General features: G+C 45.4%; 1 protein-coding gene across 1 annotated transcript in view; it reads right to left on the bottom strand.

Annotated features, from left to right (window-relative positions):
- Positions 1-15418, bottom strand: part of ASAH1 (N-acylsphingosine amidohydrolase 1) — a 521915-nt gene that overhangs the window by 245660 nt on the left and 260837 nt on the right. The gene's annotated exons all lie outside the window — the stretch shown is intronic.

Here is a 15418-nt window from a genome sequence, read left to right as displayed (position 1 = left end):
GATTCTCAAGGGGTCAATATTTATTGTTTAGGAATATACATGACAAAACACCATCACTCCAAATGGGTCTAGACGTATGGTTTACAAATCTGAAGGTACACCAAGGCTAGAGTACCAGTGATACATGTAAGTAAGGTTTCCTTTTACAGGATGGGATTGCCTGCATAGTCAATCGAACTTCAGATGTCAGTCACAAGGAAGACCTTAAACATTGAAAGCTTACCTGCTGTAGAGTAAACCAAGGAAAAGCAATGATTGATTTGCTTTAGAAAGAATATGACATATTTAAATCAACCTAGAGATTACTTCTATGCATGAAGACCCACTGTCCTGTCCAAAAAGCCACTTAACCTGCACCAAGCATCTTGGTATGGAAAGCAATTAATGTATCCACAAAAACATTTGACAAGAAACCTGGAGATACATCTGCTGTCAAACATGATTTCCAATAACCCAGAAAACAAAAAGGAATGTAAGCCAACATGTTGACTCCTAATTAAAAAAAGAAAAATGTCGCGCTCCCATTTCAGAATGGGCCCATCAGAAGGAAAAGACAATTTTAAAAAAAGGTGCAGAGGAGCGTGAGCGGTGCAGAACAGAAAGGATGGGGGAAACTTAAGAGACACTAACATAGAAGAAGCACTGTGTTCCATTCAGACCCATGTACCAGGGGCCAAAGACCCAGCTAAATAAGAAGGCAGCTGGTAAGGGAAGGAAGGAAGATCAATGGTTTAATATCCCACCCTGGCAACTAGCAAAGTGTGGGGTGGGGGCGGGGGTGGGGGGCATGATAAGTTATGCATCCACCCTAGGTTGAAAGCATGCAGCAGTCTACATTCCAATTGCAGAAATGCAGCAGAATATAAAAACATGCAGTCGATTCATTGTTTTCTTTCCCTTTGCTTCAAATATATATCGCTTAAAGATGGAGTCCAGTTCTACTGGGCCGTGTTTTTTAAGGGCAAGTCCCTAGGTACCAACATTCCAGTGTGCATTAAATTGTGTATTTCCCCACACAGTTCCCCTGCTTTGAGACTCAAAAACATACTCGCCTGACTCAAATATGCTGAATCGACATTTCCAGTTAACAATAATTACTCCCTTTGGAGAATTCTTCAGACACCTTCATTAGCATTAATTGCTTGTGCATATTTACACTATTAGTATCCCTCTTACAGATACAACTGAGTGCATATTTCAGCAAAAGGAACACAGTAAATTCTAATAAGAATTGCAAAACGAATCAGAATATCATCAACTAAGGAAGCCCCCATGATCTCATCAACCCAGTAAGCTAGCTCCACAGGGACCATCCAGTGCCACTTTATTGTAGTGCGGTAGATGACTTCAGGATATGTGATATCTCTGTTGTATTAGCAGAGTGATCAGGAATATAAGTGTAGCATTTAACACCAATCGGAGTATACTCCGCTCTGGAAAGTCTAGATCCTGGCCAAGGCCATACGATTGTGCAAGACCATGGTGTGTAAGGTTACTTGTTTAGGGGGCAATAGAACAGCGTTCATGGTGACTCTTTCCAGTAATATCAACCCACAGATCTGCTCTTGATTTAGTTAAATTTCTACTCTAGTTGAAATGTAACCTATATCTTCAGCAAACTCCTCCCACCAGGTTTCCTTCATACAGATTAACTCGAAGAAGTATCTAATGTGGGGAAAACATACAGATATAGAACATGAACACGACCAAGTCATTGGGAGCCAGTTGTACCATGATCCCATGAAGGAAAATATTTTTTTGAAGGAGAAAGGTATGCCCTTAATGGTGACATTCTTTGTGACAGACAGGGCATCGTTGTATGTATTAACACTCATTGATATTGTGCTGTGGATTACATTCCAAAGAAGACAATTAGTGGCCAATCGGATTGCAGCAGGCTTCTTTGTGAGTTCAGAAAGTGGGAGAAGCTTTCAAATCGAAGGGAATGGATGCCAAAGAAAATCCAGATTTGAGGTAATGGGGTAAGAGTACATAGAACAAACAACCAGAAATGTTTTTGATGCAGGAAAACTGCCCGGTTACATGCAGACAGCTGTTCTTACTTTCGACCTATGGCTGAACAGAGTCTGATTTTATGGCAAATATTGTTTAAAGAGTCCAGAGTTGGGACCGGGAGCGAGACAATGAGATGCAAGAGTGATGTTGCATGGTCAGTTCTTGTACATGTACACAATAAAGATCAGCTACAGCTCATTGACCACATTCAGTTCTTCAGAGTTTCGAGGAGATGGCAGGCTGCGTACATTCCTACTCATGAAAAAGAGAACTTCCCACAGAAAATAAAGTCATCGGAACGCACCAGTGACAGAGTGGGCGTCATGCTGTCTGCTTGCATATAAGAAGCTGTCCATATGCACCATAATGCACAAGCAACAGAAACACTCCAATCACAATGTTGTACAATGGAATGTGAAAAATACGCAAGTTTTGAAGTTCTTTGCTGGTTCTTCTCCTTCTAGTTATGCCTTCAGACACTTCCTAAACAAATTGTTCGCACTAAGAGTGTGCGCAGTTTGGTGCAAGCTGTATCTGCTGTTGAAATCACAAATGCAAGCATATTAAGGCTCTCTGAGCCTCAAGCGATAGGAGTGTTCAGGGGTTCACTTTGTTCAGCAGCGTGTGCGTATGAAGCAGAAGCATCTGTTGACCAAAACATCGGGGCTGGTGCTGAGAGCTTGATAGTATCTGCATGAGTTAAAAGAGATATGATACTCGCTGCAGGTGCTAGTGAAGGTTGCTCTGGCAATGAATAAGTAAGGTAACATAGCCACGCTATGAAGCAGGGTTGATGGTAAGGCTTCTGGAGCTGGTGTCTGATGTATTGGGGCTTCAAGCAGAGGCTATATTCTTCTGGCATGCGTGTGCATGCCTTCACAATGAATGCCCCAGAACTTGACAGCAGACCTGGTAGTAATGAAGGCTGTGAGTGGACACTGCCAGCTGGGCTCAAGTGCAGGCTTCCTCTGGCACACACAGCTGATGACCCAGTTGCCAGTCTTGAGCTCAAGGAAGGGCCCGTCAGGCAAGGCCTACTTCACCTGCAAATGGGCAGATCTGTGAGCCTTTGCAACAGACTTCCAGTAGAACAAGTTACTTAACAACTGGTAACATTCTTTCGACTGGATGTTCCTCCAACGTATTCCTCATCTTAGATGTATTCCATCCAGCTTTAGCTGCTTCGGCAATATTTTCTCAGCAGAGGGCGCCGTGTGTCGATGTCGTCGAGTCGAGGTCCCTCAGAGGCCTCCGTCGAGGGTGACATTGGGTATACAAGTAGCACGCGCGGCGCCCGTTGGCCTCAGTTCTGTTTTCCCCCTCTTGTTCTGTTGTATGAATAGTGTAGGTAGCCAGGTGTCAGCCTTGCGAGAGTTGAAGTGGCAATAACCCGGAAAATCTACAGAGGGGTAGGATGGGAGGGCGATGAGGAATACGATGGAGGAACATCCAGTCGAAAGAACGTTACCAGTTGGTAAGTAACTTGTTCTTCGAATGGATTGTGTCCGCCAACGTATTCCTCATCTTAGATAGACTCCCAAAGCAGTGTAGAAAGCTCTCTGCAGGAGGGAGTAGATTTTTAATACTATTATATGGCCGAATATGCCACTGCTTTACCAAAAGCAAGCTCTATTGACTGGGAAGCATCCAGACTATAGAATGTATAAAAAGTGTGCAGCGATGACCAAGTTGCTGCCTCACAAATAGATTTTATGTGAACACTTCTTTGAAGGGCTGTCGAAGAGGCTATGCTTCTGGTGGAATAGGCCCTTAAGCCTTCTGGTGGGTCTTTGCAATCTGTAGCATTCTGAAATGCAAAGCACAATCCAACGCGATATGTTTTTTTTTCACCGATTGACCCAATTTCCTTCCGGTGTAGCCAATGAAATGTTGATTATCCACTCTAAGCTTGGAAAGCCTAGAAATGTAAAAGCTTAGAGCTCTTCTCTGATCCAGCCCCTGCAATCTTTCCTTCTCCTTACTGGGATGAGGTGGAGGGTAGAACGCGGGCATAATAATTTTCTGACTTAAATGGAAATCAGACACAACCTTAGGCAAAAATGAGGGTTTAATCCTCAATACCACTCTGTCCCTGTGGAATACAGTATAGGGTGGCCCAGAAGACAGTACCTGCAATTCGCTCACTCTTCTTGCAGATGTTAAAGCAACCAGGAAAGCGGTTTTCAATGTTAATAATCTTAATGGACAAGTGTGCAAAGGTTCAAAAGGGGCACACATTAAACACCAGATTAAAGTCCCAAACTGGGACTTGGAAAGGGTAAGGAGTGAACACATTGGTGAGTGCCTTTAAGAATTGCATTATCGAGGAATTTTAAAGTAGGAACATTCTTCTGAAGAGCGCTTGAAAATGGAAAGCGCTGCAAGATATCCTTTAATGGGCCCAACATTTAGGCATCTATGTGCCAGGGACAAGTGAAAGGACAACACTTCCGGGATAGAACATAGAAAAGGATCAACATTCTTTTGTCTGCACCAGTTGCAAAACTTTTTCCAACGGCAACGGTATAGAGATTTTGTTGCTGGCCTTCTTGCCAAAAGCAACACCTCCATGACATCACCTGGAAGGTCCCAATCCTTGTATCTCAGCCTTTCAGATACCAAGCATGAAGGTTGAGAGTCTTGACCTCTGGATGGAGAACCTGGCCCTCCATTTGTGAGAGAAGGTCCTCTCTCTGAGGAAGACGTAACAGAGGGCAGATGGACTTGTCTAGAAGGTCAGGGTACCACGTTCTCCTGGTCCAATCCGGGCAATTGGGATCATGCGGTTTCCAAACCGTCTCAATCTCCTGATGACCTGAGGAATGACGGGAATCGGAGGGCATGCGTATAGCAGTGGGAAGTTCCACTCTACCACAAACGCGTCCCCTAGGGCTACTCTCGGGGGAAATTCCCTTGAACAATACTTTTCGCACTTCCCGTTGATTCTAGTCACAAACAAGTCTATTTGGGGGGTTCCCCAAAGGATGAAAATCTCCTGAAGGACTTCCTGAGCCAGTACCCACTCATGGGACACTGCTCTGCCTGCTCAGATCGTCCGCCATCATATTCTCCTCCCCGGCTAGATGAACTGCCGTTAAGGAGATTCCTTCGTGAATTTCCCAATACCAGAGCTGCATTGCCTCTCTGCACAGAGGTAGTGACCCTACACCACCTCTTTGGTTTAGATAATGCATGGCCACTGTGTTGTCAGTCATTATCAGGACATTTTTTCCTCCGATGACAGAAAAGCCTTCAGCGCTAGTCTGATTGGTCTCAGCTCTAAATGGTTGATGTGTAGTTTGGACTTCGATGGAGACCAATGACCGTCGATTGTCAGATCGTTGGCATGAGCTCCCCACCCCATGAGTGAAGCGTCCATCACTACTGTAATCTCCGGCCATGGTTGCCAAAAATGTTCTACTTTTAGGATGTTCTCTGTGCAAGTCCACCACAGAAGATCCTGACGAATCTTGTTCGGAATCTGAAGGAGATCCATCATCCACCTGAGAACTGAGACCATTGAAGGGATCTCATCCTCAGGCATGCCTCTGGCACTAGGAAAATGCAGGATGCCATGAGTCCGAGTAACCTTAAGAAGTCGTAGGCCTGGAGATTTTGGGCAATTTGGAATTCGGAAACCATCTGAAGAATGTCTTGAGCCCTCGACTTGGGAGGCAAGCTCTTTCCCAAGGATGTGTCTAATACAGGCCCTATGTACTGGAGCTGTTGGGAAGGTGTCATTTGTGACTTCTTGAAATTGAGGGAGAAGCACAGTCTGTGGAGGAAGTGCCAGGTAACTTTCCAGGGCTTGTTCGGCAGAACGTGCCCTGATCAACCAATTGTCCAGGTAGGGGTAGATGTGAATCCCCCTCTCCTGAGGTGCACTGCCACCACTACCATTAACTTGGTGAAGACCCTCAGGCGGAGGTCAACCCGAATGGCAGGACTCAAAACTGATAGTGTGAGTCGCCAACTACGAACCTCAGGTATTTTCTGTGCTTGAGATGGATTGGCACATGAAAATAAGCATCCTGGAGGTCCAATGACACCAACCAATCCTGAAGCTGAAGGATCTGAGAAAGAGTGACCATCTTGAACTTGTCCTTCCTGAGGAACTTGTTCAAGCTTCTTAAGTCCAAGATGGGTCTCAGTCCTCCGTCCTTTTTGGGAATCGAAAAATACGGGGAGTACCATCCCTTGTTCCTTTCCGCTACAGTTACTGGTTCTATAGCACCTTTCTCCAGCAGAGATAAGACTTCCTGCTGTAGGAGCGGATCTGGAAACTTCAAAGTGTCTGCCTGGTAGATTGCTTTGAGGTTGCGTTAGAAAAGGAAGGCAGTAACCTTGGGCTATTATTTCTAGAGCCCAAACATCTGAAGTAATGGCTCGCCATTCTTGCAGATGCTGCGAGAGCCCGCTTCCCACAGGCGTCTTGTGTTGCAAGTCCTCAAAGTGGTTTTGTGGCGGTTGCTGCGGCCGCTGATGGTAAAGAGGCTGCAGCTGGGGCTGGCTTTGCATGTTTTCCTCATCCACCACAAGTGGCTTTTTTCTGGCCTTTTTGACTGCCCATTCCCCTCGCCTTTCCATATGAGGAGTAATAACGATAGGATTGTCCCCTCCAAGATTGTCCTGATGCACGAAAAGGCTGAGGTTGCCCAATAGCAGCTCCTAAAGATTTGGCAGCCGCTATGGAGGTCTGCAAACTCTCAAGGCTCTCGTCAGCCTTGTTGCCAAAAAGGTGAGACCCGTCAAAGGGCATGTTCAAAAGACGGTTTTGCACGTCAGGTGCAAAACCTGACTTTTGCAACCACGCAAATCTGCGCATTACTGTGCTAGTGGCCATGGACCTGCTCACACTATCTGCAGTGTCCAACCCAGACTGAAGGGATTCCTGCATGGCCTCCTTTCCATCTCCAACCATGGCTAGGAATTCTTCCCTTTCATCCCCTTCTGGTATGTGCTCCGCCGCCATTGCAATGCACTCCCACAGAGTGTATGATAATTTTGCCAAGGCACATGTGGAGTTGGCCGATTTTAACGCCATACTCCCAGCTGAAAATACCTTGCGCGCCCAACCATCCACACGCTTGTCGTCCCTATCCGCAGGGATGGAAGGGTACGCCACCTTATTTGAAGCTGTGGCTGCCTGGACCACCAAACTCTCGGGAGTAGGTCGTTTGGACAGATTGCCGGGGGTCGCTACTGGAAGGGCGGTATTTTGAAGTGAGAGACTTATTCACCGGAGTAATAGAGTCCGAGGTCTCCCAATTTTTGGCCACCCTACTTTGTTAGGCTACATGGAAGGGTAAAATCGGATCTTTGGTGAGACTATGATCCTATATATCGGTCAAATCATCTTGGGTGAACTGAGTTGGTGGTCTAGCCCATCCCAAGTATTCAACCACCTTTGTCGTAAATTACATGTATAAGGGATTGGCATGTTCCCCTGGTTCTGGCCTGCCAAACTCTGTTTCAGGTGAACTATCAATTCCACTTGCATTATGCAAGGTTTCCACCAGATCCCTCATCCTGCTTTCCTCAGAAATCAGGCATTCGGGGACATTTGAGGTGTCATATTCCAGTCCAAAGGAACATCCTCCTCCTCAGATCTCTCCTGTTCAAAAATTGAAGTTAAGGATTTGAAATATTCTTTCCTTGGAAGAGGTTTAAAAACCTTTTCTGGGAGAGGTGCATCAGGGAAGCCTGAAGGCTTTACAGCATTTGCAGCTTTTTCTTTTGCTGTTATTTTGACAGCTTCTGGCGGGATTGGAGCCTTTGGGACATTTGGCGCTGAGGGCTTCGGGGTTGACGTCGGCAAAGGCGTCGATGGCACTGACGAAATAGTGGTCGTCGATGGAGCTGGCTTCGAGGGCGTCGAGGTGCTCTTCGAAGTCTCACCCTTCGAGGTGTGTCGGGTTCCGGACGGTCGACTCGAGTGGTCTTTCACTTGGTGTCCTGAAGGGGTCCTGATCCTTTCTCCTTCGATCACCCGGGCTCGAGAGCACGCGAGTGTCAGAACAGTAACACTCCCGGCCGGCTGCCGAAGAAGGCGTGGACCGAGCCTTAGCCTTTTCAAACACCTCCATCATTTTTATTCTAAAAGCTTCCCATTCTTCGGAGGAAGAATGTTTTGTGGGGTATTTCATTCTTTTGGGGGATTCGTCCAAAGATGAGGTGAAGAGGACCGGTGGACTTTTCTTGGACTTTTCCGTCGAAGACGAAGAGTGGTGTGAACCACTTCGGGACCTAGACCGATGCTTTTTCCTTTCTCGTCGATGAGATTTCTCCTCACGGGACCTCGACTCAATGCTAGAGGCTTTTCGTTCAGGTTTTCAACCTACCTGCAGTTTTCCCTTCCTCTCGCAAGGCCTTCCCCGTCATTGCCTGACACTTCCTACAGGCCTCCATGTCGTGGCCTTCACCGAGGCACCACAGACATTCTCGATGTGGGTCCGTGATGGACATTTTCAAACCGCAGGATTTACACTTGTTGAACCCCGAATGCGGGGTAGTCGGAGTCGACGACATTATCGAATATCTTCTTCAGTAACTGCGTCACAGAACTACTCGAAGCGCGCCGAGTCTCTGAAGCAACACGTACTGTGGAAAAACAGAACTGAGGCCAACGGCGCCGTGCGTGCTACTTGTATACCTGACAACGTCACCCTCAACGGAGGCCTCTGAGGGACCTCAACTTGACGACATCGTCGCACAGCGCCCTCTGCCGAGAAAAAATGACTGAAGCAGCTAAAGCTGGATGGAATACATCTAAGATGAGGAATACGTTGGAGGACACAATCCATTTGAAGTTTAAAATACTGTTGTGGTCAAGATGCAAGTACATTTCACGAGGGACTTGTGGTGGCGTTATGGCCATGTGCATGGGTCTCCCTGTTAGTATCTTGTTGCGTGACAACCCAGGTCTATAATCTGACCATATGGACAGATTTTAGGTGGTCAACCTAGTCAACCTAGTTCTAGTGAATAGGGGAACTCTAAAAGATTAGCCAAAACCCAATCAATGGAGAGCTGTCAATGCTATTCTCAGGAGAGTGTGGGTAGGGTCAGAGGTCCACAATGAGTCCAAAGAGCAAAGCACACAAATTCATTTAGACAGGAATGTATAACAATACCGTATTTATTCTAGGCCTCTAACACACTAAAAGCAAGTGATGCTATTGCACAACACTCAGTAACAAACATATATATAGTCACCATATGTTCTTAAAACACATTGAATGACTTAAATCTACACAGGAGGTAAGCAAAGGGATGCAGTAAAGATGAAACCAAGTCACAGTGATATTCCCTAGCTTCAGAAGTCCAATCCCTAAGAAGAGTAGGGCCTTATACCCAAAAGTCACCAGCCTTCTCCACAGAATGTATCTGAAGTAGCTAAATTACTTGTGTTGTTAAATGTTCAAACAAAGAGACACAACAAAGTTACTGGGTAAGTAAAATATGTTATCTTTCAGATGTTACTGCTCTGGTGCAACAACCAAAAAAGCAGTGGAATAGAAGGATATAAAGAGGATTGTTCTCAAGGTTATCCTATGGCGGAAAGGGGGCTGGGGGAGAAGACAAATGCTTTGCGTTTACTTTCCCCACTGACTCTGATTTTCCCAGTGGACTGAATAGGTCGACCTGGGGTCGCTGGAGGTTGGATTTCCTGCCATTGGTTCAGGTGAAAGGTGCCCAGGAGCTGCGAGTGCAAGGATTCTTCCGGTTGGGTCCAAGAGCCGAGTGAAACCCTTGGCGATGGAGAAATGCAAGATTCACTGATGCAGCCCTCTTCAGGACACTTCACAGGAAGGGGGAAGGTGAGTTCCAGCGATGGCCAATGCACACAGACAATGGCAGGCATCCATCCAGTCACAGATGTAGAAGTCGTTCCAGAGCAGGAGTCCTTGAACCTGGGAGGCTGAAATTCGGCAGGAAAGCTATTTCTGCCACATGCTGGCGACCACCAAAGTTCTGGTTGCAAATGCAGAGCAGTGATGGTTCTAGCGAGGTAGGCCACCAGGAACACATCCGAAGGCTCAGTACGGCTGGATCCTCAAGACTGATTGGTCCCACCAGTCCAGGGTTTGAAGCACCACACAGGGCCTTCACAGATCATGTAGTCCAATAGAGCTTTACCGGGTTGCAGACGGGAAGGGATGCTGAGCCTCTTCAGGAGTCTTCTTCAGATATTAAGTTGGCTGCTCTTTTACAAGGGGTGCTGGACACCAACGCTGATCTGAAAGCATGGCTTCAGGAATCCTCTTATCCAAAATCCAGCCTGGAAGCAGGTCCAACCCCACCAATGGCAAGGATCTGCACCATTCCAACAGCCAGTAGTTGTCCAATCAGGCACAACTATTGTTTTCACTCATGCCCCCACCTTTACTCACTGGCACCACAGATGTGGACTCGGACCAGACAGTCCCACCCACTTCCGGAGCCACACACACACAAAGGCATCACTATCCCGCAAAAGTTGCCGCTTCCCCCGTTCAAGTGTATAGCCTTTTATGGGATTTCCTGACCTGGCAAGGTAGGAAGAAAGCCAAACAACAATATGGCCAAAGAACAAGCAAAGGTCTCGTGGCATGGCCATTTTAGGGCACCAGCCACATTTAGTAGCCATACGGAATAAACGTGAATGTGCACCCAAAAGTGGTAAACATATAATAGCTGCCACCAGCTTTTCTTTAGGCACATATTAAAGTAACCAAAATCCTAAGTGTAAAAGAGTAGGGTCAAACAAAAGTATCCCCATTGTACTGCACTGTAAAATACTGTGTGCAATGTTAAGAAGTTACAAAAAGTAAAGGACAAAAAGGGAATCAGTTTCCCAGTACGCATAGCCTGAAGGACAAATCAGTTTCCCCATAAGCAATACGCGACAGTCAGGGGACGTGAAGCTGAAGGCTGTGCTTCCCCTCAAAAAGACAGAACAGGTTAAAAAAACAAAGCAAAAAGATTGTGGGTCCATAGAAACTATGGAGGGAAAATGGCAAAAAGAGAGATCTTGCCTAACACTGATCAGGTCCAATTGCTAGGACAGAAAGGAGATGGACAACAGAAGTAGAGTAGGAATCCATTTATAGGAAGAGAAAGAAGAGTGTCAAGTCACAAAGGTCCTCTTGTGAATTCATTTTTTTATTAGCATTTATAAACCACGCAACAGCCCTGAGGCATCGTGGCCCTGTTACAGAGATACTTGCTGGTTACAGAGGATACAGAAAGCTTAGTGGATGCAGAGGATTCAGAAAACTTAGTTACATGATATACAGTGTTGCAGAGTGCATAGGAACATACCTAGGGTAGAGTGGCAGAGCGACTAAAGTGGGTGGGGAAGCTGATGGATCTAATTGAACAGAGTGGTTTTGCAAAAAGTGGATAAGGAGGATTCAGCTCTGAGTGCATTGGGTATGGCATTCCATAGTTTGGGTGTTAGGTGAGCAAAACCGATACCTCCAGCGTTTGCTCTTTTGATGGGGGGGGGGGCAGGGGGGGAGATGGAGTTGGTTGGCGTGGTGACTTCTTTTGGGGCTTGTAGAGGTGTAGAGGTGAAGACCTCTGGAACTAGGAGGACTCAATTTGAAACAGTTAAAGACTTCAACAAAGCCACATATAGGTCAAGCAACGGAGTAATGGCTGCACAAAGATACCGGATTTATTTGGAGCCATGACAAGACTACAAACATGCATGCATTCATACAGCCATGCACACAGTATTCTCTGCTGTTGGATCCTGAACAACAATTTACCTCTGGTTTAATGTCCAATGAGGATTGGCGGGTAAATGTAACAGTTGGAAATAGTTTGGAATTGTATGTGAACCATATTTTTTCAAAACAATAAAAAAAGGCTCATTTAATTAAATCAACACAAATGGGAAAAGCAGCATTTAGTATAGTGTCTAAATGCAAGTTCTTTAGATACTGTCAATGATCACATTTTCGTGTGGGGTTTCAAGAGCACTTCATCAGAACAGACTAGAATAACACTTAACAAAAGACAGAAGAAAATAGATAGACCAGTCACAGTTTAGAATTGTTCCTGTGCTAAACCTGTTTATTAAAGAATTGTTCATTTCCGAGTTTGACCATGCGGATTGGCTCAACCCACGGATGCTCCTTCAGAGAGTTGCCCAAATAGACTCAAGTTGTCTCATCTAATTTTAGACCGCAACAGGGGAAATTATGGGAGGACCCGTCTGCGATCTTAAGACCACCACACCTTGGCTAATGGATATGATGGTCTTGGGCACCAGAATTGGGGTGCAAATCAGACGCAAAGATCGGCTTTTGGGGAGGTCAGTTTAATAAGAAAATCATTATTTCTGCAGCACTTCAGGACACAGACTTAAAACAGTCAGAGAAACCCCTGTAACAGCAAGTAGTGAGCCTCCCCTTTTCACGATTCAACAAGCTTTTATATCTTTCAAAGTCATATCGGTTTCAATACACAGACAGTTCAAGTTTCTATCATCACATAAAAGTGAAACACATCAATCTTAACAAGCTAAATTGTGTTCCATTCAGACGGAAGTACGCAAGACTGAATCCCAGTTAACGGCTATTTGAAGGCAGTTGGCAAGGAAATTAGATCAAATTGTTTAATAGTAGAACATAAAAACATGCTGTGAATATATCTTGTTTTTACTTTTCTCTTTGCTTTCACATATATCGATTTAAGATAGAATTCCAGTTCTGTTGGGCTTTGTTCTTTTACAATGTACTTCAAATACCGTTTCCCACGCGCACAATACTATACATCAGAATGGTCTTAAGAAAAATAATTACAATACACACAAGTTCCATTCTTGTGGTGTGCAGAAACGTAAATACAATCTAATTCTATTTCTACCCAGAGAACATTGCAGGGTAATCGAAGCATGCCCCCCAAATTTCAGTGTTTGAACGATCGTATATCTGTGCATCATGAAAAATTCGAAAACAGATTTGATTTCTACCTTTGTTGATGAATACCTGATTTTGACTTGAGTTGTTAGGATAGTTCCACTTCCTCCCAATGTTAACCACTAAGAGTTCTGTTGTAAAAGGTATTAAAAGTCAAAGTATGGAGACTTTACAATATAAAAAGTATTAAGATATATGGTCGAGGAGAAATGGTTCATACATTTAGGGATCATTATTCTATATGAAACAATTAGGTTATTAGTAGGAATATTTATATAAAAAGGTGGTGATATAGAGGATCCCAAGAGAGATGACCAGCCTTACGCAACGGGAGGGATTGCCTAGAGGACAATTCCTGAGATACCAGATGGTGGCAAAGGTCGCAATGCACATCTGGAGTGAATCGCCCGCTGAGCCGCAGGAAAATGCTTTTCTGGCCCTAATGTATGCATTAGAAGATGGCTGGAGGCCTGTATCCATACTATAAGCACTTTAGATGGAGTCAGTTTTAAACCCACCAAACTGAAAGCACACTGGGAGACAGATTTTGGTTAAGAAATTATAGATAAGCAATGGGAATTGGCTATACATTTTGTCAAGAATGTGTCCAACAGCGCCAGATTCAGGTTATGGACCTAAGCACGACCTTTGACAAAGTCTATGGACCTAAGTTGTGGGCCATGCTGGGGTCCTTGGGGTGTCCAGAGGAAATATTGGTGGCCTTGCGAGGAATACAGTTGGAGAACAGGGCCTGCGTGGACACTGGACCAGGGGGTCAATTCACAGAGTGATTCAATGTTGGGATGGTGGTCCGGCAGGGGTGTGTGCTTGCCCCAATATTGTTTACACTTTAGATCAATGGGCCCCTGAAGGCTCTGGTGGGCACTTGTGTGGACTATTTGAGCCTGGGTGGTAGGGCCTTTCTGGTCCTGGCCTATGCCGATGATGCGGTTCCCATGGCCAGAACCCCAAGAGGCCTGCGGGTCTTGGTCGATACCTACGCAACCTTTATGAATGGGCTGGGGCTAAAAATCTATTCCATAAAGTATGCAGTGATGGGGTGTGTAGGAAGGAAGAGGCCAGCTAAGATGCACACCATGGTTTGCAATGGGGAAATTACCTCTAGAGTCAAATAATTTGACTATCTAGTGGTTAGATTCTCACAGGCCGTCACTGGCACTGCGTGCTTGAAAAAACAGTCTTTGAAAATGAGTCAGCAAATAGCTGGTATTTCCCGTTTCCTAACAAGGTGCAAGGGACAGCCCTTGAAACCAGTCCTGAAGGTCTAAGTTACTCAAACAAAGGCGGCTACCCTTTATGGAGCCCCATTGTGGGGTCATACAAAGGCCATGGAACTCCAGGGGAAAGAAAATAAGTTTCTCATACAGCTTTTGGGCCTCCCTGGTTCATCCCCTTGTGCTTTCACAGGGAATTTGGGATGGAGTATTGGGAGAACGAATGGGCAGCTGCCCTTAGTAGTTTCTGGCTACGCTTATGGGCAAACAAGCATGCTACCTTATGCCATTCAATTATTAGATGCACTAGGAGTAGGAATAGTTGGTGCAAAATCCAATGGCTGGTGTACGTAAGGGATGTCCGTGTTCCAGCAACATTCCGGTTCAGTTCCCCCCTGATGCAGTGTTGTCTACCACGCAATAAGAGTGTATAAGCAGGCCTTGATTCAGGGGATACATGAAAGGCGGGCCAACTTGGAACAAGCAATCTATTCTGAAAACCAACATTTGTTGATAAGCAGGGTTGACGAGATCCAGCCTTACCTCGTGAGGGCATACAAAGAAATTAATAAATAAAAGGACAGATGGCCAATAACGAGGGCTAGGTTCGATTGCCTACAGATAAGGGGCAACACAGAAAAGTGGCCAGGCTTCCCCAATGATCCAAGCTGCCCAATGTGTGGGGGGGGGGGGGCAAGGGAAGACCTGAAGCACTTTTTACTATTCTGCCCTGCACATGAGGCTGTCAGAAGGAGAACCATCTTGCAGGTTATCCGCCTTTATAGGCCGGCTTTATTGTTACTTCCGACGGCTGAATCTGAATTGACCGCTTGGGCCCTCCTGTCTTTTCTGAAAAGAGTAATGTACCCGAGTAAGGAGGTTTTAAGGGGTTAGAATATGTTTTAACTATTCTAAGATGTATGGATTTAACTTGTCTGTTTAATATCTTGAGATTGTAAAAGTTGCTTCCTTTTCATTCTGTAATGTAATGAAATGATTGCTGAAAACATGACATGTGTTCTAGAGGTTTGTGTTTGATGGACGTTTTAATCCGCAAAAACTTTGAAAATGAATGTGCTCCATCGGACATATATGATCCCCTCTAGAGTTGCCAAATTTAAAAAGGGTGCGCCTTCCACCTGCCCCTGGTGCAACCAGGATGATGCCCACCTTATGCATATGCTGTGGACATGCACTTTGGTACAGCGCTTCTGGTCCCGAATTAAACAGACCTATGAGGACGTTGGAACTAATAGG

Source organism: Ambystoma mexicanum, chromosome 6q (genome assembly GCF_040938575.1).
Source record: "Ambystoma mexicanum isolate Mex_15411 chromosome 6q, UKY_AmexF1_1, whole genome shotgun sequence".
NCBI lineage: Eukaryota > Metazoa > Chordata > Amphibia > Caudata > Ambystomatidae > Ambystoma > Ambystoma mexicanum.
Note: the sequence above shows the minus strand (reverse complement) of the source record. Positions and strands in the feature narration are given on the sequence as shown.